The sequence below is a fragment of the Ursus maritimus genome, unplaced genomic scaffold (assembly GCF_017311325.1).
Source record: "Ursus maritimus isolate PB19 unplaced genomic scaffold, ASM1731132v1 scaffold_20, whole genome shotgun sequence".
In the NCBI taxonomy this organism is placed as follows: domain Eukaryota; kingdom Metazoa; phylum Chordata; class Mammalia; order Carnivora; family Ursidae; genus Ursus; species Ursus maritimus.
The window spans coordinates 36,515,970-36,535,703 of record NW_024424453.1 but is presented as its reverse complement, the minus strand read 5'-3'; the positions used below and the strand labels follow the sequence as shown (position 1 = coordinate 36,535,703).

The following is a 19,734-nucleotide window of genomic DNA, read 5'->3' as shown; positions in this document are numbered from 1 at the left end:
TCTTCACTTGTTTCCCAAATTAAGGGGAATATGTACATTATTTCACCATTAAGGAATATTTTCACAGTTTTTAGTAGACACCCTTTTCAAAACTGAGAAAATTCCTTTCTATTCATAGTTTGCTGAGAATTTTTAGTCATCTCTAATGAGTGATGAATAAAGTTAACTGCTTTTTCTTCACTTCAAACTCCTCTGTATGTGCTTTCCTTGTATAAAAATATAAATAACATTACTCAGTCTTTTTATTGTTAAACCAAATGATTTCCTGCAATAAATCCTCCTTGTTCATTTCTTTCTATTTCTACATTTCATATGCCAATATTTTTGTAAAGATCTTTTGGTCTATATTCAAAAGAGATTTTGTACTATAATTTTTTGTTGTTGTAATAATCTTCTTGCCATGTTTTCTTATCAGAGTGACTCTGGATTTTAAAAAGAAGTTGGGGTGTGTTGCTTCTATTTTCTGAGAGGACTTTTTTTTTTTTTTTAAGATTTTGTTTATTTGAGAGAGAGGCAGAGAGAACACAAGCCGGGGGAGGGCCATAGGGAAAGGGAGAAGCAGACTCCCCACTCAGTGGGGACCCTGAGATCATGATCTGAGCTGAAGTCAGATGCTTACCCAACTGAGCCATCCAGGCACCCTCCAGAAAGGACTTTTATAAAATGTGTACTATTTCTTCCTTATAGCTTGAATAATGTGGGGATTCGGGGCACTTACCCTCCACCCCACCCTGCACAGTTGAAAATACAGTTGAACTTTCACAGTTCAAACCCGTGTTGTTCAAGGGTCAACTGTAGTTTGTAACCATCTGGTTTGATATTTTGTGAGACTATAGATTATGAATTTATTTTTTTTAATTACAGCTATTCAGATTTTCTATTTCTTCAATTCTGGTAAGCTCTGTTTTTCTAGAAATTGTCTATTTCATTCACGTTGTTGAATTTATTTGCAAAAATGTATTCATAATATTTCTCATTTTATCCCTTCAATGTTTGTAGGGACTATGGTAATATCTATTCCCTCATACATTTCCAATACAATTTCTTTATTTCCTTTCTGCTGAGTCTTATTAACAGGTTGTTCGATTTTGTTAAACTTTCCAAAGTGTCACATTTTTCTGTTCTTCCACATATTCTCCAACATTTGGCATGGTCAGTCTTTTTAATTTTAGCCATACTAATGAATGATAATTATATTGAGCATCTTTGTACATATTCATTTATAATCTTTGTATCTTCTTTGGTGACACGTTCAAATCTTTTTTTTTTTTTTAATTTGGCTTATTAGATATGGGGGCTCTCATTCTTTCTGAGATCAAAATGTTTAAGAATCATGTGCATAATAGCTATTGGGCGGGTGGGGGGGACAGAACTGAAAGATGGAAAGTTCTTCATAACTATATGTAAACACCCTGATCTAGCCATCCATGTGACTAGATAATTCTAGATTGCTCAGTGAAACAATATGCGTCCTCTTTAGCTTAAACTGCATTGGGATTTCGATTTTGCAACCAAAAGTCCTAATATAACAGTTTTACTTACTTCTCTCTGCACATGGCAGAAAAGATTTACAGCAGCCTAAATAGCATCCCAATCCAAGGGATCCACAGGAAGCAATTAGAGTCTCTGAATTCCAATTACAAAACCCTAGGAGAGAGAATCTGATTTATTGGATCAAGTGACTATGGGCAGGTAGGTGGTTCATATGGCCCACTCAAGCAGCATGGGCTGTGGAAGAAGAAACTGAGGAGAGAATGTGGGAAGGTTCTACAATATGGGTTGAGGAGATAAGGGGAGAAATGTCACCTACTTACACTAGGCAATGACTACTATAATTTTACAGTAAGGTAACCTCAATTGCATAAAAGAAACAGTGTAGAAAATATGAGGGGCATAAAGAATAAGAACTTGAGTAAATAAATTGACTATAGATTGGCCTTTGGAAGAAACTGCCTTAAAAAAATCATGAAAATGGAGGCATGATAGAACAAACTCAGGTAAGCACCTGTCTTTAAAGATGGATTTAGCCAGAATGATTGAACTTAATCCTTGACTAAGCATTTTAGCACAGTGTGTCTTTGCTCTTAGGGATCTTTCATTAGCTTTGGGCACTTAATATCAGTTGTTAGTTCCCTGGTGAGAAGAATCTTCCCTGCAGGCTCTGGCATCTAAAAAAACCTCTCTCACCCCAGGAAGCAGCTCACACCTGCCATTCCTTATCAGCACACAGCAGGGAGGCTGCTTAAAGCCAGGGTAGAAGGCCAGCGAGCACTGCCAAGCTTGAAGATTCAAACCACATTCTGTATTTCAGCCTGCTGTGGTCCTATTCCTAGATTTTCAGCCCAAATTTCATCCCCTTATTCTTTATCTCAGTGCACAATCTGACCTCTTCAGCTTAGATAATCTAATGATGCTTCAATTCACACTCTCCTTTTGTCTTTTGGATGTCATCCTTTCCGCCATACTTGGTCCACATCCCATTCGGATTCATGTGCCAGTGCAGTTTCTCATTTTAAACTTTGATGAAACCCTAGTATCTGACATTTTTCGCTAACTCTGATCCTAGCTCCATGGTCAGATTCATGGCAGCCACACATGACCAAAAAGAGAAGCACACTGTTCTTATGTCTTACCAAATAAGCATCAAACAAGTGCCTATGCACATTAGGAGAAAATCAGTGTTGCTCAGTGAGAAGCAAACATTACTGAGAGAACCCATCGTGTAAAAATCTGGAAGTCCTCAAAGAAAATAAGAAAAACAGCAACAGCTGACATTCATTGAGTATTTACTACATATCAAGCATTTGGGGAATTTAATTGTATTAGTTCACATTTTTCTGCCAATAATCATGTGGTATTTTATTATTATTATTATTATTATTATTATTATTATTATTATATTACTACCATTTTTATTATTCCCACATTATACTTGAAGATACTGAGGTACAAAAAGTTTTTAAGTGATTTGTCTTATATTATCCAGCTAGGTAGCCAAATCAGGATTGTAACTCTAATCTCAATGCCAGAAATTATTTTTCAGCCTAGTGGGAACAGAGACATGTATCAAAAAATATAATATAAAGGCACTACTATTCAAGCACTAACAAATAATTAAGAGAATACCAGAAAGTACAATTAATTGCTTGAGTGGAGAAAGGAGGGACGATTGAAGTTAGCTTTACAGGGAAAAAGATGATTAAGGTAGACACTGAAAGATAAGCGGAATTTGAACAAAGGGAGGAAGGCAATGTCACTCCAGGCAACGAGAGCAGATTGAGCAAGATTAGGAATAGCCGTAGGAAGGTATGATAAGGCAGCAGTAAACCTTCTCATTCTCTAGAGAAATCTCCACTAAGTCTTTGGATCTCTGCATAGGGCTTTCCAATGACTGTCTCTCATATCAGCCAGGAAAGTCAAAGTTTTATGTCAATGAAACATCTCTCATCTTCTCTTTTCCTCAGGCTTATCAGAAGGTTATGAGGAAGGGCCTGGCGTAATAAAGGAAGAAGTCGGCAAACATACCAGATCTCAGGACACAAGGGTGGGGTTGTACATTAAACACAGGATGCTGGTACTAGAATAATCTGACCACCTCAAATCTAAATCGCTTCCTATAGAGCAAAATGATATCTGATAACTAACTGCATGTTATTAAAATTTTTTAAGAATCCTTTGCCAGTAAGACAGGAGATTCCACATATCACACACTGCAAGCCTTAGAATTGCTCCGAGGCTCCCCGCTACCACTGTTAAACCTAAGATTCTCCAATCTTTTTCCCATCATGTCTTTCAATTTCCATGACCTCTTGGCTTTTTCAGGCTCTCCCTTCATCATCCTCTAACTTTTCAGGCTATTCGTGTGCAAAGCCACACAGAGAAAGGCCGTGATATCCATTTCTGGGAAATGGCCTCTCCTGGCTCCATTTCTCTAAATGGCCTATTTCAGTAAATTACTCTCTGGGTTCTTTGAGATGATGACTGTGTCAGCTCTCCTGCACCAGTGGCCCAGTTCTGGGTCCTGGCCCTGTCAGGCCGTAAGCCACCTCCATCATAGTGCCGGCTGTCTGCGAAACTGGTGACTCTGTTTCTCTCGGAGCAGCACACAGTAGCTACTTCGGGAATCATCTCCTGTCCTTGCTCTGAAAGTGCTCATTGCTGTAAAATATTTTTTAGAATTCATTGTTTATCTTTTATTAAGGTCTGGTTTAGTATTTGCCACCTCTGGGTATGGAAGAACAATTCATGTGGTTGCTATCTTTTGTTAATACAGTAAGAGCAAAGTGCTTATAAACATGGTCATTTTTTACCCACGGCAGTTAGAAACTACTCAAAAGAGAATTATCAGAGCACAAAGTTCAAAATCAAGAAAAGCAATGAGCTACAATACTAAAGGTTACTGATGTCCAACTTACAGAGAATCTACACATAAGGATCAATTTATATATAGTTTCAAAACATATAATGCATTCATATTCTCCTATTCTTGATCATCTTGTTTCTTAACCATGTTTTTAAGACTATACTTCCAATTTTATTGTATTTACACATTTCCAGTGGTTCTCTGCATATATTTTATCTTACCAGGACTGACAAAACTTTCATGAAAAGGTGATATTACAGGCTATGAGGGGTTTTTTTTTGGGGGGGGGCACATATTCCTTACATGGGAAACAGAATTTTATCCCACAGATAGATTTATCTTTGGGCTCCCAGGGATTTCTACAGTGTTCTGGGGCTTAATCTGAACATTTTAGTTCTTCTCTCTTCTTTGTACTTTCAAAGTGGCCACTTTCTCAGAAGCTGAGAATTTTTTTTTTTTTTTTTTTTTTTTTTTACTAATAGTGCCTTCATTTTTTTACAGCGTTGCAAAAATACTTCGTGTGCCAACTTTCTCTCAAAATGAAACTGATGAAGAAACAGGCTAATGAATCAAAGATCACATACCTAACATATGACAGAGCTGGAGCTGTGTGCTCCAACCTTTTGACCGCCGGTCTAAGACCTTCCCAATTGGGAGGGAGGAAATAATGGATATTAAGATTCAAGCAGCAGATGTTGGAATAAGAAATAAAGAAAAGCTTATGAGTTTAATATAGGACTATTACTATCTCCTATGTCTTTAAAATCTATTTCACCTGGATTCTTAAGTTTTTCTTAGATTTATCATTTACTGTGCTAAGGGCCTTGGCTTTTATTATATATTTATACAGAATCCAAAATTTTTGGTATAAGCAACAAATAAATGCAATTAAAATTTATTTAAAAATAAAACTGCCACATAAACATATAAATTTTGGTTTCACAAAGATAAAAAGGAAGTAGTGTCCCAAACTGAAAGATTTTTGTCCTTCATTTCAAAAAAAATTCATCCTAGTGTTAATTTTTACTTGACTTAAAAATTTTCTTTTTCCTCCTTTCTACACCAATACCCATTCTCTTCCCCTTTCCAGTTAATCAGACTTGATGATAAATGGAAGGGAATAAGAGTTACCAATTACATTGGTATTCTGCAAAGAATTTCTTTAAGTCTCTGACCACATCCTCAGCCTGAGCTAAAACTTAAAATTTTGGTATAAAAGGACTTAAGGACCCGGAGCTCTGAATACAATGGCTGTGTTCAAAGACGACAGAATTAAACTCATGATCATGCATTAGTTCTACTCAAAACCATTAACAAAATATGTAGTTTGAAGTAATTACAGATGCATAGGAATTTGCAGAGAAATATATAGGGAAACCTTTCCCTTAGCTTCTCCCCCAGTGCCAACATTTCACAGAACCACAGTACAACATCAAAACCAAGAAACTGACATGGGCACAACTCAAACAGCAGGTTCAGATGTCACCAATTATACATGCACCCATTTGTATTTTTGTGTAGATAATCATACACAATTTTGTCACATGTGTAGTTTTGTATAATCACCACCACAATCAAGACACCCAACTATGCCAACACAAGATTATTCTTTATAGGCACATGTTCTCCTTCTCCATCCACTAATTTGTTCTTCCTATTTGTGATTCTTACTTCACAAATGTTATATTCATGTAATTATGTTACGTACCATTTTGATATTTTCATGCAGCATAATTTCCTTGAGATCCATCTACATTTTTGAGTGTTTAAATCGTTCATTTTTTAAATTATTATTGCAGAGTAGTATTCCATGGTACGAATGTACCACAGTGTGTTTAACCATTCACCCTCTGAAGGACATCTGGATAGTTTTTAGTTTGGAGTTATCATGAATAAAGCCGCTAAGAACATTCATAATTTTTTTTTTTTTGCCATTGCTGAATCGTATGATAAATTTATTTTTAGTTTCAAAAGGAACTTCGCATTTTCCAGAGTGGCTACACTGTTTTACATTCAAACCAGCAATGTATGAGTGATCCAGTTTCTCCACATTCTTGACTGTATTTGTTGTCGCTATTTTTTATTTTAGCTATTCTGATGGATGTGCAATGATAGCTCCCTGTGGTTTTAATTTTCATTTCTCCATTAGCTAATTATGTTGAACATCTTTTCATGTGTTCATTTGCCTTCTGTATATCAGTGAAATGTCTGTGCTTGATTTTTTGCCCATTTTCTAACCAGATCAATTGTTTTTCCTAATGTTGAGTTTTGAGAGTTCTTTACATATTTTAGATACAAGATCTGTGTCAGATACATGATTTGTAAATATTTTCTCTTAGTCTGTGGGTTTTTTAAATCCTTTCAAAAGAGTTTTTCAAAGAGCAAATTTTTGAAATTTAGATGTGGTCCAATTTAGCACTTTTTCCTTTTCTAGGTAGTATTTCAGGTGTCAAATCAAAGAACTCTGTCTATCCTAGGTCCCCCAAATTTTCTCATATGTTCTTAATGTACTTTAGCTTTATATTTAATTTCATGATCCATTTTGAGCTAATTTTTATATAAGAGATAAGGTCTAGGTGGAGATTCATTTTTCTTGTCAATGAATGTCCAGTTGCTCCAATACTATTTATTGACTTATGCTCCTTTGTCAAAAATTAAGTGGCCATATTTGTTTGGATCTATTTCTATATTTTTGATTCTGTTTCACTGATCTATACGTCTACCTCTCCTCCAGTATAACACTGCTGTGATTAGTATAGTTATATTATAAGCTTTAATATTAGGAGAGGTGATTATTCCTTCTACTTTTTCAAAGTTGTTTTGGCTATTTAATGGACTTTACCTTTCCATGTAAGTTTTAGAAAAATTAACCTATGTCTACAAAAAAAAAAAAAACCTTTCTGAAACTTTGATAGAAATTTTATCAAACCTATAGATATATTCAGGGAGAAATGATGTCTTTACTATATTGAGTCTTCCAATCCAAAACATGATAAGTCTTGGAAGAGGTAAGATGATGGAGGAGTAGGGTGACACTAAGCTTGCCTCCTCCCTCAAATCAAATCACTTTGAAAGCCAAAGAAATTGATTCAAAGTCTTAGAGAACAAAGCTGCATGTCTACAAACCAGAAAAACAAAAGATGGAAGGTGGAGAGTTGATTAGTGGGAGAAAATAGCCGTGAGCATTGCCCAGGAGAAGGAGCCCTGATCATGGAAGGAATAGCAAGTGAGAAAGAGGAGAGAGAGAGAACATGCAGGGGAAAAACATTAAAAGAAAGAGTGAAAACATGCCCAGGGAGCGGCACAAGAAAACCGTTCCCCAAAACCACTGATGGGGAAAAAGTAGACAGGTACAATACCACCAGTATTTTTACAAACAGTGGAGCACAGATTCTGAAGTTTCAGAGGTCTGCAACATCACCAGGGTTGCAGACAGCTAAGCAGGGCTCCAGTGGGGAAGCAGGATCCCCAGGGTCAAACAGGGAGAAGCGGTTACCCTGCTTGGAGTGCGTTTGGTAGAGGTGATACAAAGGTCCTCTCCATGAGCAAAGAACCCTGTGGGCACAATTGAGCTGCCCCACTCACTGTTCGTCGGAATAGGAACAGAAACGCTGGCTGAGGACAGCAATCTCTGGTGCTGGCTGTGTGTTGTGATTTACCATAAACTTCAAACCGTTGTACAGTTGCACAACTGTTTTCAGGGACAAGCCTGCACTGGCCACAGGGTAGTGAAAACCTCCCCCAGAAGATCAGTCCACGGTCTTCCTGTGGGGGTGTGTGAAGTGTGGGGTTTTGAAATACAGCCCCGCCTGAGATAAAACACAGGAGTGCTATGCCATTTGTCAGGTGGACAGCTTAGACACAGGGTGAAAGCAGGTATTCTGTGGAAACTAGAGACACAGGAGGGATCATTGTTTACACATCTGTAGCACATGTTTCCTTCTCTGGAGATGAGAGAATAGGGTAAAGCCATTTTCTCCCTGTACCCACCAGCTTCATGGACCTCAGTGAGCTAAACAGTGCCAACAAGTGGAGAATGAAGCCGCTATACTAAGCCCCGCCCCCATGCCCTGCCGGTGCATCTCCACTAGGGCAAAACCACCTATGGATCAGAGCAACAGGCCCCTCCCCCTGCAGACCAATGCAAACCCCTTGCCCACTGATCATAGAGCATTGCACAGCTTCAGCTCTAAGGCAACAGGACCTTGCTTCCTTTGGGTTTGTTTTTGCTTTTTTGTTTTTATCTTTGTTTTTGTTTCTTTTTTGGATACAGAAAGAACATGCTTTTTTATTTTTTAATTTTATATATTTTTAAATTTTTTTTCTTTTTCTTTTCTTTCTTTCTACCTGTTTTCTATCAAGTTTCTCATAACAAGCAGACCAAAACATACCTAGGATCTGGCTTCCTTTATTTATTTTATTTTTTTAAACATTTTAAAGTTTTATTTTGCTTTTTTTTTTTTTTTTTTTACCTCCAAAATGACAAGACAAAAGAATTCACCTGTTCAAAAGAAAGAACAGGAAGAAATGACAGCCAGAGATGTAATCAACACAGATATTAAGTAAGATGACTGAACTAGAACTTAAAAATAGTAATTATAAGGATAGTAGCTGGGCTTGAAAAAAGCATAGAAGACACTAAAAAATCCCTTACCACAGAGATAAAAGAACTATAATCTAGTCATGCCAAAATTAAAAATGCTATAACTAAGATACAAACCTAAACAGATGCCATAAAAATGAGGATGGATGAAGCAGAGGAACAAATCAGTAATTTTTTCAGAAGATAAAATCATGGAAAATAATGAAGCTGAAAAGAAGAGGGAAACAAAGGTAATGGATCATGAAGGTAGACTTAGGGAACTCAGCAATTTATTAAAACAGAATAACATTTGTATCATAGGAGTCCCAGAAGATGAAGACAAAGGAAAAGTGGCAGAGGGTTTATTTCAGTGAATTATAGCTAAAAACTTCCCTAATCGTGGGAAGGACACAGACATCAAAGTCCAAGAAGCACAGAGAACTACCATTATATTCAACAAAAGCTGACCATCACCAAGGCATAGCACAGTCAAATTCACAAAATACGCAGATCAGAAAAGAATCCTGAAAGTAGCAAGAGGGGAAAAAAGTCCTTAACCTATAAGGGAAGACAGATCAGGTTTGCAACAGATGTGTCCACAGAAACTTGACAGGCCAGAAGAGCATGGCAAGATATATTCAATGTACTGGATGGGAAAAATATGCAGCCAAGAGTACTTTATCCAGCAAGGCTGTCATTCAAAATAGAAGGAGAGAGAAAGCGTTTCCCAGACAAATAAAAACTAAAGGAGATCGTGACCACTAAAAAGAAGACCAAAAGCAACAAAAACTAGAAAGGACAAGAGAACATCACCAGAAACACCAACTCTACAGGTAACAGAATGACACTAAATTCAACTTCCAATAATCAATCTGAATGTAAATGGACTAAATGTCATTCAAAATACATAGGGTATCAAAATGGATAAAAAACCAAGATCCATCTCTTTGGTACCTACAAGAGACTTATTTCAGACCTAGAGACACCTGCAGATGGAAAGTAAGGGGATAGAGAACCATCTACCATGCTAACAGATGTCAAAAGAAAGCCAGAGTAGCCATACTTTTATCAGACAAACTAGATTTATAAAACAAAGACTAAAACAAGAGATGAAGAAAGGCATTATATCATAATTAAGGGGTCTACACATTAAGAAGATCTAATAATTGTAAATATTTATGCCCCCAACTTGGGAGCACCCAACTATATAAATCAGTTAATAATGAACATAAAGAAACTCATGGATAATACTACAATAATGGTAGGGGTCTTTAACACCCTACTTAGAGCAATGAACAGACCATCCAGGCAGAAAATCAAAAGGAAAAAATGGATATGAATGACACACTGGACCAGATGAACTTAACAGATACATTCAGAACATTTCATCCTAAAGCAGAATACACATTCTTTTTGCACATGGAACATTCTGCAGAATAGATCACATACTGGGTCACAAATCAGCCTTCAACAAGTACAAAAAGATTGAGATCATACCATGCATATTTTCAGACCACAGTGCTATGAAACTGGAAGTCAACCACATGAAAAAACTTGGAAGGACCACAAATGGGGGCTAAAGAACATCCTACTAAAGAATGAATGGGTTAACCAGGAAATTAAAGAAGAAATTAAAAGTACATGGAAGCAAATGAAAATGAAAACACGACAGTCCAAAACCTTTGGATGCAGCAAAGGCAGTCCTAAGTGGGAAGTGTATTGCAATACAGGCCTACCTCAAGAAGAAAGAAGTCTCAAATACACAACCTAACCTTACACCTAAAGGAGATAGAAAAGGAAGAGCAAATAAAGCCTAAAGCCAGCAGAAGAAGAGAAATACTAAAGATTAGAGCAGAAATAAATGATATTAGAAACAAACAGCAGAACAGATCAACAAAACTAAGAGCTGGTTCTTCAAAAGACTTAATAAAATCGATAAACCCTTAGCCAGATTTAGCCCCCCCAAAAGAGAGAGAGAGAGAGAGAATCAAGTAGATAAAATCATGAATGATAGAGCGATCACAACCAACACCACAGAAATACAAACAGTTATAAGAGAATACTAGGAAAATTATACGTCAACAAACTGGGCAATCTGGAAGACATGAACAAATTCCTAAAAACTCATAAACTACCAAAACTGAAACAGGAAGAAATAGAAAATTTAAACAGACCCATAACCAGCAAAGAAATTGAACCAATAGTCAAAAATCTCCCAACAAACAAATGTCCAGGCCCAGATGGCTTCCCAGGGAATTTCTATCAAACATTTAAAGAAGAGTTAATACCTATACCATAGAAATGGAAGGAAAAATTCCAAAATCATTCTATGAACCTAGCATTATCTTGATTCTAAAACCAGACAAAGTCCCCACAAAAAAGGAGTCCCTGATGAACATGGTTGAAAAAATTGTCAATAAAATACTAGCAAATCAAATTCAGTATATTAAAAGAATTATTCACCACCATCAAGTGGGACTTAATCCTGGGCTGCAGGGGGGTTGGTTCAATATTCACAAATCAATCAACATGCTACATCACATTAATAAAAGAAAGGATAAGAACCAGATGATCCTCTCAATAGATGCAGAAAAAGTATCTGACAAAATACAGAATCCATTCTTGATAAAAACCCTCAACAAAATAGGGATAGATAGAACATACCTCAACATCATGAAGGCCATATACAAAAAACCCACATTTGATATCATCTTCAAGGGAGAAAAACAAGGAATAAGACAAGGATGTCCACTCTCACCATTACTATTTAGTACTGGAAGTCTTAGCCTCAGCCATCAGACAACAAAAAGAAATAAAAGGCATCCAAATCAGCAAGGAAGAAGTCAAACTTTCACTATTTGCAAATGACGTGATACTCTATGTAGAAAACCCAAAAGAGGGGCACCTGGGTGGCTCAGTCGTTAAACGTCTGCCTTCGGCTCAGGTCATGATCCCAGGGTTCTGAGATCGAGCCCTGCATCAGGCTCGCTGCTCGGTGGAAAGCCTGCTCTTCCCTCTCCCACTCCCCCTGCTTGTGTTCCCTCTCTCGCTGTCTTTCTGTCTGTCAAATAAATAAAATCTTTAAAAAAAAAAAAAAAGCAAAAGACTCCATCAAAATATTACTAGAACTCATACATAGATTCAGCAAAGTTGCAGGATATAAAATCAATGCACAGAAATCTGTTGCTTTTCTATACACCAAAAACAAAGCAGCAGAAAAAGAAATCAAAGAATCGATCCCATTTGCAATTACACCAAAATGATAAGATACCTAGGAATAAACCTAACTAAAGCAGTTAAGGTCTACACACTGAAAACTTACAAAAGAAACTGAAGAGGACACAAAGAAATGGAAAAGCATTCCACTCTCATGGATTGGAAGAACAAACATTGTTAAAATGTCTATACTAACCAAAGCAAACTATACATTTACTGTGATCCCTATCAAAATGCCACCAGCATTTCTCACAGAGCTAGAATAAATAATCTTAAAATTTGTATGGAACCACAAAAGACCCCTAATAGCCAAAGAAATCTTGAAAAAGAAAAACAAACCTAGAGGCAGCACAAATCCGAATTGCAAGCTATATTACAAAGCTGCAGTCATCAAGACAGTATGGTACTGGCACAAAAACAGACACACAGATCAATGGAACAGAATAGAGAACCCAGAAATGGGCCCACAACTATATGGTCAACTAATCTTCAACAAAGCAGGAAAGAATATCCAACATAAAAAGAGAGTCTCTTCAACAAATGGTGTTGGGGAAACTGGACAGCAACGTGCAAAAGAATGAAACTCAACCACTTTCTTACACCATACACAAAAATAAATTCAAAATGGATGAAAGACCTAAATGTGAGACAAGAATTCATCAAAATCCTAGAGGAGAACACAGGCAGCAACCTCTGTAACCTTGGCTGGCTGCAGCAACTTCTTACTACATACATCGCAGAAGGCAAGGGAAACAAAAGCAAAAATTAACTATTAAGACTTCATCAAGACAAAAAGCTTCTGCACAGGGAAGGAAACAATCAACAAAACTAAAAGGCAACCTACAAAATGGGAAAAGATATTTGCAAATGATATATCTGATAAAGGGTTAGTATCCAAAAATCTATAAAGAACTTATCAAACTCAACACCCACTAAACAAATAATCCAGTTAAGAAATGAGCAGAAGACACGAATGTCTTCAAGGAAGAAATTTTAATGTCCTCAAAAAATGTCCAAAGAAGACATCCAGATGGCTAACAGACACATGAAAAGATGCTCAACATCACTCATCATCAGGGAAATGCAAATCAAAACCATGATGAGATACCACCTCACACCTGACAGAATGGCAAAAATTCACAACATGAGATACAATAGGTGTTGGCAAGAATGCACACAAAGAGGAACCCTCTTGCAGTGTTTGTGGGAATGCAACCTGGAGCACCCACTCTGGAGACAGTTTGGAGGTTCCTCAAAAAGTTAAAAATAGAATTACCCTACAATCCAGCAATTGCACTACTAGGTATTACCCAAAAGCTATAAAAATACAGATTTGAAAGGGTACCCTGATGTTTACAGCAGCATTATAAACAATAGCCAAACTATGGAGAGAGCCCAAATGTCCATAGACTGATGAATGGACAAAGAAGATGTGGTATATATATGTATAATGGAATATTATTCAGCCATCAAAAAGAATGAAATCTTGCCATTTGCAATGACATGGATGGAGCTAGAGTGTATCATGTTAAGTGAAGTAAGTCAGAGAAAGAGAATCTCACTTATACGTGGATTTAAGAAAGAAAACAGATGAACATATGGGAAGGGGGGGGGAAAGGAGAGAGGGAAACAAACCATAAGTGATTCTTAACGATACAGAAAAAACTAAGGGCTGATGGAGGGAGGTAGGGGGAGATGGGCTAGATGGGTGATGGGTATTCAAGAGGGCACCTGCTGTGATGAGCACTGGGTGTTGTACATACCTGATGAATCACTGAATTCTACTCCTGAAACTAATATTGCACTATATGTTAACCAAAATTTAAATTAAAAAAAAATACGGTATGTCCCTCAAAGATTTAAGATTCTTTCTGATTGCTTTCAGTAGCATTTTATAACTTTCATTATATAAATCCTGTATATGCTTTGTTAGATTTATACCTAAGTATTTCATTCTTGGAGAAATTCTTAGGCACATTTGTAAATTTTGGTTTTCACATGTTCATTATCAGTATATATGCATACATGTATTGACATTATGTGTTATGTGTTGCTCTTGTATCCTGTGTTTTTATGACAGCTGCTTTAGGTCTTATTAGATAAGGCCAACATTTGATTCAATTCAATATTAGCATCTATTGATTGCTTTTCTCATTCATGTTTTTCTTAGTGTTTTATTCATGGTTTTCCTGGTCTTTGGTATAATACATGATTTTCTATTTTATGCTGGGTATTTTGATTATTAGGAGACTCAATCTTACTTAAATCTTTTTTCAGCTGATAATTTGCTTTTAGGTTTAGGTTTAGCAGGTGAATTCTGGTGTACTTTTGTGGGGTTTAGTTTCACTGACAGTTTAGTTTTCAGAGCCCTTGCAATGCTTTTTGGTCAGCTTCATTCTCCTGTCGGAGTTCCTGATCAAGTCCTGCTGGTGTCATCGATGGGGACAAAGAGCACCTCCCTTGGCTGCCTGGTATTACTGGGCTCCTTTTCTGGGGTATGTGAGAGCAAAATCTTTTGGGCCTGTGTATTCACTGGGTGGAGGGCAAGTAAATGCAGGTCTCTGGGATGCTGCCCTTGCTGTAGGATCAAGCTACCTGCTGGTGCCTTAGCTGTGAAATGAGGGCTAAGACGGTTCACCGTGTTGTTAAGTTCAGTGGATCAAACTGCTGCCCACGAGGGGATACTGATATGGCAATTCACAACCTTTTGTAAGCGTAAAAAAGGCATGAGAACAGCAGAGACCTTTGGTTTTTAAAGTGTGGTCCCTGGGATGCCTTGATGCCTCAGTTGTTAAGCACCTGCCCTCAGCTCAGGTCCTGATCTCAGGGTCCTGGGATCAAGCCCCGCATTGGGCTCCCTGCTCGCAGGGAGCTTGCTTCTCCCTCTCCTCCCCGCTTGTGCTTTCTCTTCCGCTCTCTCTCTCTCTCAAATAAACAAATAAAACCTTAAAAAAAAAAAAATAAAGTGTGGTCCCTGAACCAGCATCAACCCCATCAACCAGACACTAGTAGGAAATGCAAATGGAAATTCTGATTCAGACCTACTCAGTCAGAAACTTCGGGGTGGAGCCCAGAAAAATGTATTTTTAATAGGCCCTTCAGCTGCTTCTGATGACACAGTTAGAGACAAGTTTGAGAACTGTGACATAGACAATGGCTATACTGAAGTGAATGTGGCCTCCCAGTGCCCCCTTCTGTTCCTCACAGAGATGTCCCCAGAACAGTCTTAAAACGGGAAGAAGAATCTGCCCAGTGCTAGGATCCCACAACAAAGTGATTCATGACTATTTACTCCACAAATACTCTTTTCTACCCAAGCTGGAAGAACCACATTAGCAATTCGAAACAACCACACAAGATACACTACCACATAAGACAATAATTATCCCATTCAAAAAGCCACATAAAAAATTCTGTTATTTTTTATTCTTCACCTACATTTCTTCATCCTAAATAATCTTCTGTAATATATTGTCTTTTAAGACTTAAAAAAAAAAAAAAAACCCACCTACTCCCCCCACCAAAAATAAAAGACTTTTGAGAGGCAAGATAGTATATTGGTTAAGAAAATATATTCCAGAGCCAAACAACCTGGGCTCAAACCCAGCCTCCATCATGCAGCAATTGTGAAATTGTACTTTACTTCATATAAGGGCTATCTAAGAATTAAATGAGAAAGTAGATGTACAAATATAGAACTGTGCTCCGTAAATGATGGCTATTAATGCACTAATATCATCCATGATACCCCAGCCACGTGGAAATTGCTTTAATTTGCTTTTCTAGTAACTGAGACAGGAATATGTGATTTTAGCCACATTCCTATCACATACTTTATCCTCTCCACAGGTAACGTAAGAGCATTAGTTTGGAGTTTCTCTTGCATTAACCACCTAAGAGGCGGGCAGTAAGAAGCAACAACTTCTCCTTTTCCTCTCCGCCCTCTGCTCAGCAGCTGCAAAGCAGCAACCACGTGTGAATGCATCTCCGTCCATGTTGGCCAGCCTGGTGTCCAGACTGGCAATTCCTGCTGGGAGTGCCACTCCCTGAAACATGGCATCCAGCCCGATGGCAAGGTGCCAAGTGACAAGACCACTGGGGGAGGAGATGACTCCTTCAACACCTTCTTCAGTGAGCTGGGTGCTGACGAGCATGTGCTCAGAGCAGTGGTTATAGCCTAGAACCTTTCTGTCGATTATGGCAAGAAGTGCAAGCTGGAGTTCTCCACTTACCCAGCCCCTCAGGTTTCCACAGCTGTAGCTGAGCCCTACAACTCCAACTCCTTCCTCACTACCCACAGCACCCTGGAGCACTCAGATTGTGCTTTCATGGAAGACAACAAGGCCATCTATGACGTCTGTTGTATTAACCTTGAACTTGAATGCCCAAACTACACTAACCTTAACTGCCTTATTAGCCAGATTGTGTCCTCCATCACTGCTTGCCTAAGATTTTATGGAGCCCTGAATGTTGATCTGACAGAATTCCAGACCAACCTGGTGCCCTATGCCCACATCCACTTCCCTCTGGCCACATATGCTTCTGTCATCTAAGTTGAGAAAGCCTACATGAACATCTTTCTGTAGCAGAGGTCACCAATATGTGCTTTGAGCCGGCCAACCAGATGGTGAAATGTGACCCTCGCCACGGTAGATACATGGCTTGCTGCCTGCTGTACCGCGGCAGTGCGGTTCCCAAAGATGTCAATGCTGCCATTGCCACCATGAAGACCAAGCGTACCATCCAGTTTGTGAACTGATGCCTCATCGGCTTCGATGTTGGCCTTAATTACAGCTTCCCACGGTGGTACCTGGCGGAGACCTGGCCAAAGTTTAGCGAGCTGTGTGCGTGCTGAGCAGCACCACAGCCATCGCTGAGGCCTGGGCTCGCCTGGACCGTAAGTGTGACCTGATGTATGCCAAGCGTGCCTTTGCTCACTGGTACGTGGGGAAGGGCATGAAGGAAGGAGAGTTTTCTGAGGCCCAGGAGGACATGGCTGCCGTTGAGAAGGATTATGAGGCAGTTGGTGTGGACTCTGTTGAAGGAGACTGTGAAGAGGAAGTAAAGGAATACTGAAAGTAAAAAATGTCACAAGGGTGCTGCTTTTACAGGGCAGCTTATTCTGTATGTAGCAGTGTATATTCTCATATACAATTACTGACCTAGGTTTTAAAATCAATGTTTTGTTACAGATGCAAGCCATCCATTTCTCTGATGGGTCTGAGCAAATTATTCCGCCTTAAATGGGGGGAAAAAAAGAAAATCAGTTTGGATGATAGGAGTATATTCTCATCGTGGATCACAGTTAAACTAATTTACACAAAAATGGTTTTAACCTGATTACTATATTGTATTAATTGGATTGGTCAATTCCCAGTGTTCTGGATGTATTTTGTTCTTCCTCTCTATATATCACTAAGAATATTTTATCAGAGTAACTGTTTATAGATCTGATAAGCAAAATAGAATGTAAGTTTCATAAAAGTACAATACCTTACACACATTTATATCCCCAGCACCACAGTTTATAGTGTCTGACATATAATAGGTACTGAAAATACATCTGCGGAGCTGAACTTTTGAAGAAACTTTTATGGCAGTTATCCATTTAAAGCCAATGAAAACTATTTTTGTTTGTTTTTTTCCCTTCTGATACTCTTCTTGGCCTCTCTGCTTTATAAAGAACTTTAGAATGTTAAGAATTGATGTTGAAAGAGTCTTTTTAAATTCTTAAATCCCACTAAATCTGCCACTGCAGATTTTTTGTTACTTCCTTACATAGTTTCTATGTTCAAACTTTGAAGCTTTTCTCAATCTACCATTATTTGCTCTCTGGAACATCTTCTATCCAAAACCCCCCAGTGCTTCCCAGATTGTTCCAGTCATATAACACAAAACTCCTATCTCCCTATATCTTCACTTTTCTTTATGTGCAACACTGTCATCTCTTGGAAGTTGCTCAAATTCTGCACTCATTCTTCCTCTCCACTGCGTAGTATACGGCCATGCGGCACTGCTTTGCTTAGACGTTTTGATGGGTGATAATCATCTTGTTGCACAAAACTTATGTTCCTCAGCTCGTGCTGGCCCCAGATGGCCTCCGTAACCATTTTCCTCCAAACTGCCCAATATACATCAGGGCCCTTCTTATAATACACAAAGGTCTTTGAGTTTGCCCTCTGTTAAACTTATTTGTCTCACGTGCTGACACCCGGCTCAGTCTAACACTTCTCAACAAGTGTCTGATACAATTATTCATTCATAATGAGCGTTTCCATTTTGGATGCCAGACTATTTTCTTTCTGGTCCTCAGCAACGAGTCCTCCCACTTCAGAAATGTTTTCCTGAACTTCTGGATAAAATTAATCACTCTTACCCTTGCATGTCCAGGTAGCTTCTCTGTGTTTCTATTGCCTCATCTGTCACATTGTCACTTATTTGTTTACATGTCTTTTTCCCCTGGTAGGAGATAGCCCTGTGTCTTACTCATTCTTAGATTCCCAGCACTCAACACAGCTCAATGTAATTTTTTAAATTGAATTGAATACTCTCTTCAGTATTGCCTTTATACATAAAACATTTTAGCAGTTTCTTGAGAGCAGTTTTCAAATATTATTCTGCCGTATACCCTTACCCTAACTACCCTACTCTGCATGTAGATGGTGATTTAAAAAAAAAAAATCAAAATTAAGGTTTTTGGAACACATTGAGGTAGGAAGTCGTGATTACATTTACAAATGCACAAATTTTCTTAGAATTAAGTGAAACATCAGGATACCTGATTCAGTGACACCATCAGTGGTGGTGCTATCATCATTCCCGGAGGGCTTTAGGGTCTCATTCATGTTACAAAATTTCATTCGAAGTGATTTCATCAGCCATATTTCAGGCTTGGATTTATTCCCACTTTCAGACTGGCTCCATAAGGACTAGATAAAAACTGTATGGCTAACTTCTATTTCTCTTACAGAAAGGTTTTCAATATTGTTTTTCTTATTACAGATGAATATGGACTTATTTCAGAAAAATTAATAAATACAAAGAATATAAAAAGCAAGCAAGCGTATTCCTAATGATCGAGACAGCTGCTACCAACACCTTGGTAGACAGACGTTTTTGAGGGGGTGTATATCCTGTTGCAGTAAACGCTGCCATTTACTGAACACGTACTCCATGCCAAGCTCGCTACATATTTAGCCCAGATGTCAGTTCAGCCCTTTCTGGCTCTTAACGTCTTTGTTCGACTGAACTGAACTCCTGCTCTAGGGCCTAGGACAATTCTACACCTTATTCATTTTTACGAATTTTAGAGAAATTGGTCCCATGCCTTTGCAAACTATCCCAGTTTTCATCTTCTGTCAGTCCAATTCCACAGTTTTAAGGTGATCCATTTACAATTCTCTCTTAGATGTTTGTGTTTGTCCTAAGTCTTGCTTCAACCAGAGACCACCCAGCCTTTCTCCCTCTGGCCTTTCTCCAGCCCATGATCTCATCCTCTGCCCACTCGTTTTTATTTAGGCCTCTTCATTCTCCTTCCAAAGTCCTTTCTGGAGATACTCACAGTTTTCTCCTC

General features: G+C 38.2%; 1 pseudogene; it reads left to right on the top strand.

Moving 5' to 3' along the window:
• The first annotated feature begins 7,352 nt into the window (after positions 1-7,352).
• Positions 7,353-17,454, top strand: LOC103681956 (annotated as a pseudogene).
• The last annotated feature ends 2,280 nt before the right edge of the window (positions 17,455-19,734 follow it).